This window comes from Agelaius phoeniceus, chromosome 2 (genome assembly GCF_051311805.1).
Source record: "Agelaius phoeniceus isolate bAgePho1 chromosome 2, bAgePho1.hap1, whole genome shotgun sequence".
Taxonomy (NCBI): domain Eukaryota; kingdom Metazoa; phylum Chordata; class Aves; order Passeriformes; family Icteridae; genus Agelaius; species Agelaius phoeniceus.
The window spans coordinates 94934511-94950112 of NC_135266.1; the positions used below are offsets into that span (position 1 = coordinate 94934511).

Below are 15602 nucleotides of genomic sequence, written 5' to 3' on the forward strand. Positions count from 1 at the left end.
TCTGTGATTTTATGATACATCTTCATTAATCCAATGCTTCAAAAGCAATATTACAGAATCATTTCTATGAAATGCTAGTTGAGAAAAGTTGTCTGAGATTCACAACCATGTTTCTGCCATGGTGGTCATGATGATATTACCATTCAGACAAAAAGTTGTGACTGTGTGATGGCCTGAGGTTACTGAGGAGGAGATGGGAGTTGTTTTACACTGCTGAATACTGGGGACTTCAAAGGATCTGTGCTAACTTCAGCAGGTAGAGAAATGTCACTTGTTTTATCCAGAAAGGAACCTTGAACTTCCCTCCTTTTCAGCATATCTCCTGGGAAGGCTGTGTCACATCAGCACTGTGTTGAGCAGAACAATGTGCCAGAAGGGAGAACGTAAAGATGGGCCCAGCTGGAGGTCTGGCCTAGAACAGCATCTTGTCAGAACCTCAGGGACCTGTGGTGATGACCTTTTTTGTTTGTGGCACAGATGAGGTTTGCTTCAGCAGGATAGCTTTATTCAGTAAAGAAAATGTGATTGTACTGGGGCTTTTTTATCCTTTGTTGTAGAATTTCTGTCAGGAACTTTGACCAGATTTTCCCTCTGAATTTAGCATCTTCCTAGCAGATGTAGAGAAGCTAAGGAAGGTGCATATGCCTCACAGGAACTTTATTTTTGCTCAGCTGCAATTCAGAAACAGCCATCCTATTCACTAGCAAACACGTGAATACAGGATCTTTATACTAAAACTCTTATTTCTATATTTAAAATTCCAGCATGGTATGGTGAGGGGAAGGTATTTGGGGGTTAATAAGGAATGTGTATTCTTCAAAGCAGCCCCACCTCGAAAAAAAATGTCCACAGCCTTATAAAATACCTGGTTTGTGTCCTAAAATAAAGCATGTATTTCATGCTCTAAAAGTCTGAGGTTTGTAGCTGAAAAAGATTAAGTAAATAATTCAGAATTTGTTATGTTTACTTGTTAATAATTAAGCAGGTTAGTCTGTGTACTTTTTATAGGCATTGAACTTTATTTATTTATTTTTATTTACTTGGCTCGTGTTCTGATTCTTAAATTTGAAGAAGTTTCTGCCAAGGAAGAGATCATGAGAGAAAAGGTATCAAGGAGTTAAGTACTGCACAGGAAACAAAATCTGTAGGGACACATAATCTCTGGAGAGAATGGAGAATTGTCATCTCTCACTTCCCTTCTGCATTCCTCCAGACTAATCTCTAGTGCTTGAAGGGAATTAAATTTTAAAGGTGATAATGATTTTTCAGACAAAAGCAGCACCTTTGATTCCTACTTTGTGTTTTCGGAGACAGAGAGGTCTCTCTTTGTTAGGAGGTGACATTTGGTTCTTCTCAGTCAGAATTCCAGCTGTGTTCCATTTCAGAAATAGCTCAGAAATTTGAATGAAAATATTGATAACAACACATCATGTGGCTGTTTTCCTGTTATTTGAGTGAGATACAGTCTGGGGAGATGCTGTAAACTGACAGATTGTAAAGTCTGACATCCTTGTCTTCTGAGGAGGTACGGAGAGGCCACAGCAGCATGAGTTGCTCTCCCAGCCACATTTGGAACCATTCATTGAGAGACTGCATCCTGTGGCAGGCGCTAGTTCAGTCCAAGTGGATCAGTCTGGGCAGATTTCAGTGGTAGTGAACAAGCAAATAGCTTCCCAGGCTCCTCTTGAATCTCAGTATCTGTCACTTGAGAAGAGAATGTGATGAGAAGCAAAATGATTCTGTATTTTTGTCCAGTAATTTTTGCTTGTTGTTTTACATAGCCTAGCCCTGAGCATAGATTGAAATAGAGAAAGAGGAGAGATCTGGTTCTCCCCTCCTCCCTTGCCCACTGCTAATCACATTCTTTTCTTATCTTAAGTAAGGCCACTGCCTAATATTTCTGAATGTTTGAACTGTTTCTTTGGTCTTGGCAGAATAAGATATCATTTGATATTTTCACTCACCTTTTCCAAAGGGGAGACAAAGCACAGGGTAGTGTGAAAAGTCAGCTGAAGTGATCGGCATTAAAAGACAAAAGCTGCTGAAATGTGAGAGTGATCTTTGGACTGTATATTAAAAATCAAAGATTTTAAAAGACTGTTTATGTGAAAATTAATAGCCTGATTTTGTTGACAGTTGAAGTCTTCAACTGTTACCATGGCATGTTTTAATTCCCTGTCTGCACTGGTATTTCCTTCTGAAGAAATACACAGGCTCATTGCTCTGATATTAAAAATGCCATTTGCTTCTCATGTTCCAGGTGGTGATTTCTTTTAAGTAAACTTATGGTACCTGAAGTGAAGGCATATGAACCTCTCAGACAGCATTACAGATGCTCCTTTTTCTCCATCATGTGACTGCTGCCTTCAAAGATCATTTTGTCCTGAGCCTAGACAGTTAATCCAAATCTTTCACAGAGATAAATATGGGCAGGCAGTACTTTTCAAATAAAATTGAGTGGTGCACAGGGAACTTAAATTGTTTCCTGAATTACTTTTTCATGTGTGAAGGGTGTAACTGTAACACAGTTGTTTCTTTAATTTTTTTCTGTACATGTACAAACCTTCCTTCCCCACAAAAAAGCCAAAGCTTATCCAGTTCATTATCTTATACTTCAGACCAGGTCAGTGATGTGCTTTGGGCAGTTGTCTTCAGAAATTCTTCAGATAATGTCTTTATCATGGAATTTAATGCTAGTCACTTGATTTATTTTTTTTCCCCCAGACATACAAGCTTGACTCTTGAGAAAAGTTACAAATATCTCAACTCTAGTTCTCAGTGGACCAAAGTCCATATCACCATTACTACAGTCAGTAAGAGCTGCCCTGTGGTTGTAAGTCCAGTGAAGGGTTGAAGCAGCCCCAAAACTTGACCATTCAACATGGTCCCTTAGTTCAAAGCCGAGGGGTAGTGGTGAGCCTGTGTGAGACAATCTGTTCTTCTGCTAGTAATACTGTCCTGAAAATGAGGGGATTTCAAGCTTTAAGTGTGCCAGATAAGACTTTTCCACAGACATTAAATTCTCACACTTTTTTTTTTGTTACAGTGTTTTTGTCATGCACTGTCCATTTTGCTGAGAATATACTTTGCCCAAGTTTCATGCCAGGTTGAATCTCAAAAGAGACCGAGAGATTTACGAGTACTCTCACAGTGAATCATGTCTGAGATTCTTTTTTACTCCTATATTCTTAGCATTAATAAACAGTGATTTCTTTCATTCAATTGCTGCTGGACTTTAGTTTGTATGTGTGATGACTGTGTTTGGAAGGAATTGAACTGGAGTGATGCTAATATAATTAATCTTACTCTTTGAATTTTGTTCTTAAATGTAGGATCTTAAAAAGAGAAGATTTACCATCCTACAATATTCCCTCTCCCACCATAACCTCAAGAGAAAATGTAAATAAAATTGACACCTTCTTTACATTTTCTTGAATGGAATGTGGTTATTTCAGTTTCACTTAATCTGATGATAGGTCACTGAACAGTGTTTTTTTCATTAGTAGGAAATATCAGAGGGCCATGCAGCCTATAAGGCATCAACATAAGGAAATGAAAAACTGTGTATTGTTCCTCTTGTTTGCATTTTCAGCAGTACAGGATGTTCTTGTTACTGTACAATCAATTAGCATAGTGGAAGAGGCATTTTTAATTTAGGATTGTTTAAGTTATTCATTTCTATATTTCTTACTTTTGTGGTAGATCTCATTCTGGTTAGATATTTAAAAAGCAGAGTTAGTAAATGTGCCTCATTTACTTCATCCTGAAAAGCACATTTTGCTAGGAAATCACCATGGCCTAAGTCAAGCCTCTCTGAAGACCAATAGACTTACAGCTTTGAGCCCAGTAAGTCTCTAGTGAGCCTATGCTGTGAAGTATTCACCTCTGCTTTGTACAGGGAGTTAACTTTCATGTAAAAGTGAAAAAAACAAAGTGGTTTCCTGAATTGCACGCAGAGTTTTTCACTCCATTGATGTCATACAGATGCATCAGATTTTGAAGGTATTACTTGATATGATATAATTTGAATCACCAATACCCTGTTGATCTAAGTTAAACCACAAGGTTTAAACATGGAGGTTGGAATTGAAAACAAAGTGTATGGCCTGGAAACAGCTGTTTTGGTCCAACAAATTACCATCTCAAGTATAAGGCTTGATTAATTTAAATCATGTATAAAAACAGTTATGAAAACTGTGGCAGAAATGTTGCCTCTAATTAAATTCAGGCATTCAAATGTTTAGAAAGGATCAATTAATGATTGTGAAAATAAAGTAACTGTAACAGTTATACAGACTCTTGTACAGCAGTTCCTGGCAAAAATTACAGCTGACAAGAGGGTAGCTTGTCATCATGAGTAGTTGTACAAATGCTCAAATGCCAGTAGGCCAAAGAAGAGAAACTGAGACTTTTGACTTGGATTTAATCCTCTGCAGAATTTGAGGAGTCTAAACACTGCTGGAGGTCTGACTGATTAATGTGTTTTAAAATAAAAAACTTTCTCTTGCACCTTGTGATCAGATTTTCCCAGGCTCTTTCCATGCTTTTCAGGCTCCCCAGTACCACCCTCTCTTACTGGGCTTGCTCAGCAGAGCCTTCTCTCCCTGCAGCACGTTGTGTGCCAGCAAGCTCAGAGTGGTGCAGCTGGTAGCTGAGGTAGACATTAGGCAAACAGTACCATTTTGTACCTAATAGTATCGCTTGAATCAAACATATCTTCATGCAATCCATAGCAGCATTTAAAGGTCAAAACCGCATCCTCATTACTCAATATCTAGGCCTTTTGCTTTGCTTTATTCATTGTCTGTGCAGATCTGACAGACTGTTCCAAACCATCCTTCTGTAATGCTGGAAAGTGCTAACAGCCACTGTTCAACAAGTCTCTCTCTATTCGGGCAACTGCAGACCATAGGAAAGCGCAAGCATTTGTTGCACATCCTTAGATCAAGCAAAATAAACCTCGTTCCCTGCAAACAGTGGAAGCTGCCATCCAGCAGCCTGTGCTGAGTACACTCAGGACTGAGCCACACAGGCTGGGGGATTGTCACAGGGAAATTTCTGCGAATGCTGCTGGAGACATTGTTTGATTGTAATGACCACAGGTAGAAAGCACCCAGAAAACAAAAGGAAAATGGCAAGATCTGAAAAGAAATTGTGCGCATGCCTGAGAGAAAGAAACAGAAGCATCCCTGCAGTAGCCAGGAACTGGTGGGAAGTCAGACTTGGAAACAATGAGCCTGAAAGCCTACTGTTGTTAAATCTTCTTTATTTGAGAAAGCAACACTTTGTGAAGGCTCTCCAAAGATGAGTTCATTCTCATGAGTAATCTCTTCTCATCTATAATCCCAGTAGTTAAAATATCTTTGTGGCTAGCTATGAAAAACCCCCACTAGCAAAATAGATATATTATTTTTATAATATATAAACAATTTCTTAATTTTTAAATTACTTTAGTAATTTTTCTAAAATTATATTTTTAGGAAATTTATATATATATATTATTAAAGAATACCAGCCATTTTAGTTAGTCCTGCCACACTCAAGCTGGCATTAGCTTTGGACACAGGTTCTTACTGGCATTAGCTTTGGACACAGGTTCTTATGTGGAAAGTCAGCACTTGAGAGCAACAAAGGGAACTCACTGGTCCTGCAAGGAAGCAGGAAGCTTGACTGGAATGGATTTGGCACTGTAATCTAAGTGAACCTCTTAAAACAGGGGTTGGAAACTGTGCCAATCTGGTCCCTAAACCATATTCTGAATTGGTGAAGGAGGGTTCCCAACTTCTTCTTTCAGTCTTCAAAATGCTTACTTTTTCCTCGGCTGTGTGATAGCCACTTCTGAGCATTTTGGTAGTTAACAGTGTATGGCACTAGGTCTGCTTTTGGTTCTTTGTTTCTTCAATGCAGCCTGTGGAGAGGTTTTCTGAACATTTTAGTCCTTAAAGCCATTTCTAGCTGAAAATATGAAAATGTTATACATGTTTTTCATTAAAAAAAAGAAACTCTTTAGACTCAACCTATTAGAGAACTTACCTCTAACTTTTTCCAAAATTCATTTGAATGACAAACATAACAGGCAAAACTTTGGTTGTGATACACATTTGTTTTTATCCCTAAGATGAATTAAACGACACTTAATGGAAAAAAATTACTTTCTTGAAGCATGCAATCTTAGAAATCGCTCCCTACTTATTTTGTGTCTAGCTGTATAACTTCCCTCCCTGAAGCATGTGCATAGCATAACATTTGAAATACTAGTACATTTAGTTCATTTTTTTTGTCACCTGTGCACTGCATGCAAATGTGTAGGACTTTGTTTTGTCTTCCTTCAGATAGGTGTATGTTTATATGTATACAGCATTCCACCCACTTCCCCACTGAACACCAGCTATTTGACTGTTATGGAAACTCAAGATTTTTTGTGTGCAAATCCCTAAATATACTAATTTCTTTTCTTTACAGCAGCATAAGAAAGAAGTGTTGAGAGCTGCTCTTAACCCTTTTGGAGGCCAAAGTCAAAAGGTAAAACCAAATGCTAATGTTTGTGTTTCTGAAGGTGTTGACATCATAATTGTTTGGAAATGCTGTTTCCTTATCGCATCTAAACTGAGATTTCCCACAGGAGAAAAGCAGAGATACGGTAAGAGGAATCAAAACATTATTAGGCCTCTTTAAGAGCCACCAGCATATCTGGGCATAAATTATAGAGGTAAGTTACAACTGGTAAACTGCAATTATCTGTTTTACTTAATATGAAAACATTGGTGTTGAGAGTCAATGGGAATTTCAGTAGGATTTAATATTGCTAAGGATTTAATGATTTTTGTCTCACTATTACTTGATAGTTTTTATGATATATAAAGTTTTTTCAAATTACAGTAAAACAAATCCTGTAGCTCTTTTCTCAGGCAAGAGTCCCTCAATGGGAGTTTTGCCTGAGTGAGAACTGAATGAGGTCTAAATAATTAGCAATTAAAATATTCAGTTATTGTGCTACTGTATATAACAAAGCACTGGAGGTATTAAAAATTGCTAATCTCCTTCTTATTAAAATGTTAACTGCTAAACATAATACAGTTTTGCATTTCTATCATTCATTTTTGCAGTTCATTAGTAGAGGTGAAATGTTTGTGACAAATAGTCATTTGAACTTTTAAAGGATTGACTTTGTTTTCCTGGCATTTTAGTTAGTATTTCCAACTGAGTTAATTTACAAGCAGAAGTTTTTGTGTAAGCCATGGATTTTAGTAAAAAACCTGATCATGAGCAACTTCTCACATGCCGTTCATCAGTATTTGCAGGAGAAAGCCATTGGTAGGCTACTCCTCAGGAGGCAGGGCTGGGGAGTTTGAGTATGTAATTTATGTATGTTTATGGCAGTTTGAGTATGTAATTTATATACATTTTGATTAAGCAGCTTCTTGTAATGGACTCCAGTGATAGGTTAAGGGTTGTCCAAAGGGTTTATTGCACAGTTTTCAGTGAGACACTGGCATGTGAACAGTTCAGCAACTGGCTAAGGAGCAAAGCTGTGCACCACAGGCCTCTTAATTAGCACTTGAGCTCTTTATTACCCTGCTAGTTAATGTAAGGGCCAGACTGTGTTCTCATCCTGCTTCACAGTGCAAAAGAATGAGTGAGATGCATCTCCTGTCTCCTTCCTCATGTAGCAGCAGAGGAAGTGTGGGAAGGGAGAGTCATATTTGGTGTTAGAGAACAGAGTGGTAAGTGAAGGTGGTAACTGGTAGAGGAAGAAGATGAGTTTATGAAAAGATTTGGTGACAGGTGAATTTCCCAGGGGAAGGCGACACCCTCAATGCTATTTCCCCCATAGTCACTCCCTGGAGTAGATTTTGTTACTATGCCTAAAGGGTATTTTTTTTCCTAATCTTTCTTTAGAGACATTTAGACCTAGGCATTTAATTGTGCCATATAACTTTTGGCAATTCAGGCCATGATTCTGCAAGGATTTACACGTGTATTTCACTTACAGCATTATGACTAATCCTGTTGAAATACATGAGATTAATTGCAGGACATAAAGTTAGGCATGTATATTTGTCTTTGCAGTAAAAGAGGTGTAGTTTAATTTATTTATTTACTTTCAGGGTGGGAAATTATTTTTTAAAATACATAAATACATGAGATTTTCCACTAATTTTGTAACAATAAAAGAGGAGATGGATGGTAGCAAAATAAGCTTTCTGCTTGCTCCCCAAAATTACATTTTTGTCATGTTCTCAGCTGTAAAGTATGGGTAAGAATAGGCTGTTAACATTTTCCTTTTTGCATGAACAGTTAAACCTCCAGCTAGAATGAGATGATCATATGATTTATTATAGAGGAGTGAACAGGACAGAAATCAAACAGGAAGGCATGTGTACTTGTGTGGACTCTTGTTTATAATTTCATCAGATTGGTGCACACCTCAGACATTTTATTTAGTGATAAGATATGCAAATTATTCTGGAGCTAGCAGCAATACCTTCACCTGAATGTCAGAACTGGCAGAGATTTTTAAACCAAACCTCAAAAACAACTTGTATTTTAAAGCAACTATTCCTAAGATATATCTACCAACTACAGACAAGTAAGTGCAGAATTGTTTCCTACTCTCCTTCATACCATTTTCCTTCCTCTCTTGTTTACCTCCGTGGTGGAACAAGGCTGCAGGCTTACCTGTAAATACTGGGTGTAACTATGGGCAACAGTGCAGATGAGCTACAAAGGTATGTGGAAGTTCGTGCAAAGCACAGGAATGCAGTTTGAAAAAGGGGACACCTAAGGAATGAGACGTACCAGAGAAGATATCTTCTGTTTCTCCAGATGCCTACATCACATCTTTGTATCTCTGAAGGGATGAGTAGCACAGACTCTTCATTTCAACTGCTTGCTCTGTCTTTGGTTTTAGTTTTCTTGCATTTGTGTCCTTAAATCAGAATGTGGTAGTAGAAGCCTGTGGATACAGTGAAACATTTGGATGGTAGCTTTGCCATGGGATTAAGAGCTGAAATTCCTCAAAGCTGTAGATGTTTAGCTGCTGGGGTTTTGGTTTTAAGTGTACATACACTCACGAGAAAAAGGGTGAATATGCAGCCTGGGATTTAAATGTTAGATGTGTTTACTTTTTGAATCCTTGTTCAAGTCAGTGTGCACTGACTGTAAAGTGACAATCCTGTGCATTTTCCCTAGATTCCTCCTCTTTTCTCTGTGGATGTGTGCACATAACTATGCCCAAACACTTCCATCTGAAGTTTTCCTAGGACTTTCTTGGCTTGTTTTCTTCTTGTTGTTGTTTTTAGTGTGTGTACCTAATTAACCAGAAAGCTATCTGGACTAAAAACATCCAGCCAAGGGTGACAACTGAAGTTCCTGATTGGAAAGATATGACCTGTCCATAAAATGTAAGTCCTGTAATACATTCTCATGGATCCGGGTGCTCTTTGTGAAAAAGCCAAAATACTCAAGTCTTACTACTTGTGTGGATTTGGGCCACTGCAGCAGAACATTTTGTTCACAACAACTAATTCTAGGACCTACTTTGGTGTTGTGCATACTTGATTTCTACCTACTCAAACGGAAGCACTTCAAAATAATTAAAGTAAATGAATTATCCACACACAGAGCAAACCCTTTCAGAGGGAAAGTGAGTTTAAGGAAAGCAAGAATCTGCTTTTTTTTGGGGGGTGTTTCTTCTGAACCATGTATTTCAAGGTCTTCTTAAATAAGAAGCTGATGCTTTTGTTGAAACATAAAAAATAAACCTGAATTTTTGATTGTCATTTCTGCTGTGGCTGATGAAGTTAAATAATTGAAAACTAGAAAAAAAAACAACAGATGAAATTTGTCTTTTCAAGCTGAAGTCCAGGCAGTAGTGTACGGACTCTGCAAAATGCTTACTGAGGTAGCACTGGAAGAGATACAGTGGGTGTTGTGATATGTTCACTTTTAATGCACTGCTGTAAAATAATTGGAAAGATTTGGAAATATTTGAGGGAATTTTCCTGATAGGCTGTAGGAATTCTCCTGGTTTAGTCTTTCACCTGAATGGATGCGCTTTAACCCTCCATTGCAGTCCTGGTGCCATGGTTGCAGCTTCCAACATTGACACTTGGCCAGTTGCCACAAGAATTGATCACTTGTTTCTTTATAGGGAATAGTTGCCTAGATTGGATACCAATAACCTTGTTAATCCTACCAAAACCTATGCATTCATGTTTGATAAATGTTGATACTGGAATCTGTCATGTTCTTTCAACATCAAGCTTCACAGGGAATCTCTGCTTCCATGCAGAAGTCCTCCTTTACTTGCAGCTTCAGGAGGTGAAATTCAGCTTCTTTCTTATGTTGACACTACGTTTGCTGGCTTTTTTCACTGCTGAATTAGATCCAGGCATCCAGTAGCATTCCAGAGGGAGAGGGGACCAGCATTGCAGCCTGCACTGCTGTTTCTTTGCTTGGGATGAATAATAGCCCACTGGGCTAGTTAACCATTACACTGACTTTTTCCTGTTCCTTCATAGCTGATTTTTGCCCAGGGGACATGGGTTACCAGAGCCTGAACCCAAAGTTCAGTATTGTGTGTTTATGTGTGTTCATGAGTGTTTATGTTTACCTGCATGCATGTCTGCTGTGTTAACCAGCAGATATTCTAGTAAAAGTAACAATGCCAGGCCATTGTGCCTGCTTTGAGGTATAAGTCACAGGTAATATTTTACTCCTCCTCCTTTACTGTTTTTGATAATGAATTTGAAAGTATTAGCCTCTTAAATCAACACACTCGTTTCCTCATTCAGTTCTTGAGAGCATGGAGTTTCAGGATGCTAAAATTCTCTTTCTTAGAGCACATTTGAATTGTGTGGCCTGTGATTCATGTTGTTTTGCCAGGGGCCATGACCTGATACGTCCTCTGTGAAAAAGATAACATCCGTCTTCACTGAGAATGAAAAAGTGGTGGCAAGAAGTATATGCCAGGAAAGCTTTTTGAGATTCAGAACAAGGTATTTAGCTACCATGGTTTTTGATCACATGTGTGCCAGGGTCAAAGCCAAGAAGAAACTTTCAGTCATTCTCATTTTCTTCTTCATCTGAACTGCAGATCATCTGGTAGTATCTGAATTATGTGGCACTGGTGACACTTGCCACTTTTGCCACATAACTTGGAACATAATTTGACTTTGAATTCTTTGTTCTGTGCCAGTGACTCAGTTTATGTTCGTCAGAAAGGATAAATAGCAATTTTGCTGTCCAGATGTCACATTCAGGTGTCCAGACAGATTAAAGTACTGATCTTTAATATCTCTGGTGTTTGTTTTGGGAAAGTTAATTTTCTTCAGTGGATAACTCAAGACAGTGACTTTTTTTGCTTCTTCTCCTGGCAGATTTCTCTTCCATTGTCTTTAAGACAGGGAAGACTTGGTCCCCTATTTTTCTGTAAAAGTAGAATGTGGCTTGACAAGTAATTAATTGTAAAATAGAGGGCTAAATCCTCCATCTGGTGGTTCAAGATTTTAACTTCAAATGTTATTGTGTCCTGCAAAGTTCAGGAGATAGATCTTTCACTGAGTAGTATGGTGAAATAATTCCCTTCCTCCCTCCCTCTCTCTCTCTCTTTATCTTTCCTTCTCTTTATTTATCTTCCCTTCTCTTTCTCTTTATTTCTTTCCTCTCCCCTTCTGTGGTAGTATCTCCCTCTTTCTCTCCCTGTCTGCTCTTTGAGTAGATGGACATCTGTTTTCCTGTTAGACCTGAATCAGACATTTGTGTGGGGACACTGTGATGCTGCTGCTGAACACCTTCCAGGTGCTTTTGTTGTTCTTTTAGTAAGCCTTCCAGTCAAAGCCAGCCTTTAGTTGTACAGTAGTTTGATGAGCAGAGCAGCATTCCTGCATAACTTCCTGCATAACTCAGTGTTCTCAGAAGTGTGGGTTATTAAAAGACCAACCCCTATTTCTCCTGCACCATGAGTGAAATGGCAGACAACAAAATAAGAGACAGCAAGAAGTCAGCAGCCGTGGGAGCTGGACCACTTCTGTGGCAGCAGCACATTTTAGTGCCAAGAAGATGAGCTAGACCATTTTGACTCTGAAAAACAGCTTTGAGGCCATTTCAGTCATTCACTTTGGGTCTTTGGAATCAAACATGTATCATTCTTACTGATATTAATAGGACTTGAGGGATTATACAAGTCTCTATGCCTTCCAAAGGCATATCTTTAGGATGGCAGAGAGAATTCATGAAAGTAGGCAGAGGCTCTTCTGAGAGAAAAGCAGCTGAAAACTTGTATTTTTTTCTGGCAAGAAATCAATATTGTAAAAAGAAAAAAAGAAGCAAGAAATGTTGCTCCTTAGTCACTTATAGAGCATTTTAATTACATAAGTTTTTATAAATCTGAATTGTGGTCATTAACTGCAGAACTTTGATCTGAAACTTTTTCCTTCCTCTGAATTAAAATATCTTTACAATTATGTTTATAGGCACATTTAAATGTTTGGGGTTTCTTTATGAGATAGGACTGCCCCAAGATGTCAGTATCTCTGTCTAAGCATTCTCTTGTAAGTTACATTTTAACAGTTTGATTGGTATGTGGCTGAAACACAGTGTTCCAATCCCACCTGCCTGGCAGGGCTATAAACATGAGATGAGCTCTTTCCATGTAAACTTTAAGCTTCCTTGAAATTCTGGAGGCCACCAGACTGAATCACTCTCAGGTTAACTCCTCCACCAAGACTGGAGACTCTTATCATGACTTCAAACGTCATCAAGAAAAAGCATCTTTCTCTTTGCCTAGATGTTATTCTAGGCAAATGAATTTATACTAAATTCATTCATTTTGGGGTAACTAAACTTCTCTAGATCTTGGGGAAAATATTTTTTTTTTACCTAATGAAAGTCTTTATGTTTGAGAAGCAGCTTTTCTTTGGTTATTTTGCAATTAGTTTTAAAAATCTTCATCCTCCCACTATTCTTCCTTATAATTGGTGACTGTGAGCAGAGAGACATGTGGAGGCAACATTGCAATGCGAAAAAGCTAGTTATTATCCAGACTGATCCAAATAAGCAAGCCCACCATCCTCTCAGGCTCTTCAGAAAAGTGTGGTTTTCCAAAGCAGTTTTCTTCTCCTCTAGGGAGGAGAGTTGCACATATTTTTGTAAAATGCCCTCATCCATCTACCTCTCAGGCAGATCTCCTTCCTATAGTTTGGAGAGCTGCCTGTGGATTTTTGAGGAGACAGTTGCTTGTGTATGTGCATTGAACATCCATGGCCTGCAGGTGATCCTGTTATCTCTGGGACTGTGCTTTAGTAAAATAGATTAATGTTCAGTTACCCAAGCTTTGTTTATGCCACTACTGAAAGGCAGCAGCAGCTGAGAAGTAACTTGAATATGCCCTCTCCTGGTGTTGTTGTATTAAGTGCTGTTTTCATTCTCCAGTTAGGATTTCCATAATCTAGCTTTAAAATGATGAGTTCTTTAGGTGCTTCAGATCCCCAGAGTCATTCTGTAGTGTTTTAAGATGCTGGACTTTGTATTCAAGAAGTGATATGACCTCTTCTTCTCTCTTCTTGGGTACAAAACCTCATCAATTTTCTGAAGAATATATGTGCCTGTAAATAATTTCTATCTCATAATGAAATTGATGTTTATCTTAATATTGATGCCTTAAACAGCAAAAGGAAAAATATATTGAAAACAGGTATTTTTTCACTTTGAAAACAGGTGTCTTTTCTTTCTTCTTATGTAGCTATTAACAGAGTAGTTAAACTTGTACTTACATTTTCAGATCTCATTTTTTTTAATATTGTGTTGAGAGGGAAAAACATCAGTTTAAAAATCATACTTCTCCTTTAGAAACCTTTTCCTTAACATCTGGTAATATGGGTGTTAGGGTTAGTTTGGCATATTGTAGGAACAGTACATATAAGCCTTGAGCTTAAATTTTGAAACCTGTACATTCAAAATTATGTACAGTTGATCTGGATATAGCTTGCAGAATTACAGAGTTTAGCCTTTAATTAAAATGTTACTTCTATTTTGTCAATGAAGTAATAATAAAAGGTATGGGTTTTTAAAAACAAAAATCATGATTTAGCAGAAGTTTTTCCTGCTTTTTTGTTTAATTTTCTAACCAGGGATTTTTTTCTTGAAGTCTTGCCAATGGCAAAAATAAGGAGGGAATGTGTGGACTCATGCAGAGTGCTCACTAGGGCAAAAAAAAAAAGAAAAAATAAAACCCCTAAGCTATGTCTGAGGAAATGTCACATTTCTCTGATATGAATGAAATGCAGAACTCACTGCTTTGAAAAAATAAAATGAAGTAACCTCTCCATTTACAGAACAATTTCTCTCTGTGTTCCACTTCCATTTCTTATTGGAAATCAAACAGCTTTGTTTTTCAGCACTTCTCCTGCAAATTTGGTCCCTTGTGCACACACACAAAACCCCCTAAATCTATGCATCCTAGGGAATCAAAGATTTTGGAAAGTACATTTTTCATAGGTGTTTATAAATATGTCTTAAAAATTCCCATTGCATGAATTTCTTAAGGGTATAATACATGAAACCACAAAGGAAAATGTTATGGCAAAAAGTACTGAAGCAAACTGAAATTTAGATCTTCGCATTAGGAAGACTGACTGAAGTAACAACATTGCTCAGATGCTGAAAACAGAGCAGTTGAAGTAGAACTGGGTTTCAGTCTGAGGCTTTGCTTTTGACCTCTTGCTGGTAGGGAGTTCTAAGACAACATTGGTGTCATCTTCAGTTGCCTCTAGAATCTCTTCAGTTATGGAAGATATCTGCCAATGAAATACAACTAGAATTCTTCATTCGTTTGTACAACTTCAGGGTATTATTTCTTAACACAGCTTTCAATTAGGTAAAAGTTCACAGTAACTCTTACAGGAAATATTCAAGTGGATTATCCCGGGAAACCAGGAAAAAAGATTTTAGTTTAGTTTAGTTTAGTTTTTAAGAGGAGAACCTTGAGGAATATCTGTGGGCTTTTTGGGGGTTTCAGCTTCTTTTCTCCAGTGCACTGCATCCACTAAATGTAAGGTGGTAGAACTTTTTCCTTCCACAAAGCTGTCATTGTTTTAAGGCCATTCTGCTCCCTCTGAACATGTATTGTAACAGGTGCCTTACTTGCTTGTCTCTCCTGGAGAAGTTTTATGGATTAAAGCACCACAGGTACCCTGCACAGTGGCACTATTAACAGTGTGGAATGAGGTTGGGAGAAAAACTCATATGGAAGCTACACACCTAGGTGCAGTTAGTAAACAGAGATAGTTCTCCTCATTAAGCATAATTAAACCTAATATTGACTGCGAACTGTTACTTACCTTAAACTTCTCTGCAGACATTGTGGGAAAGGGATTAACTTAGCAGATAGGTACACTAATTACTACTTTCTTCACATTAAAGTTACCATCAGCAAGGCCTATATTCATAAATAAAACATAGTAGGGGATGAGAGACTGAGAAATATGTAAATTCATTTGCAGAAAAAAAAAAAGACCAAATTAAAAAAAGAAAGTTGACTGATGCTACTGGAAGCAAAATGGCACTCCAGCTAATTACCATGAAAAGTATGATAAATCATG

General features: G+C 37.9%; 1 protein-coding gene across 3 annotated transcripts in view; it reads left to right on the top strand.

Annotated features, from left to right (window-relative positions):
• The window catches only part of ZBTB20 (zinc finger and BTB domain containing 20), a 473812-nt gene that overhangs the window by 80376 nt on the left and 377834 nt on the right, over positions 1-15602 (top strand). For 2 of the 3 annotated variants that reach the window (XM_077174295.1, XM_054627748.2), the window contains exon 2: positions 6463-6522. The gene's annotated coding sequence lies outside the window, so the exon portion shown is untranslated. The remainder of the gene's footprint in view (positions 1-6462; positions 6523-15602) is intronic. The other variant, XM_077174294.1, reaches the window with a different exon arrangement.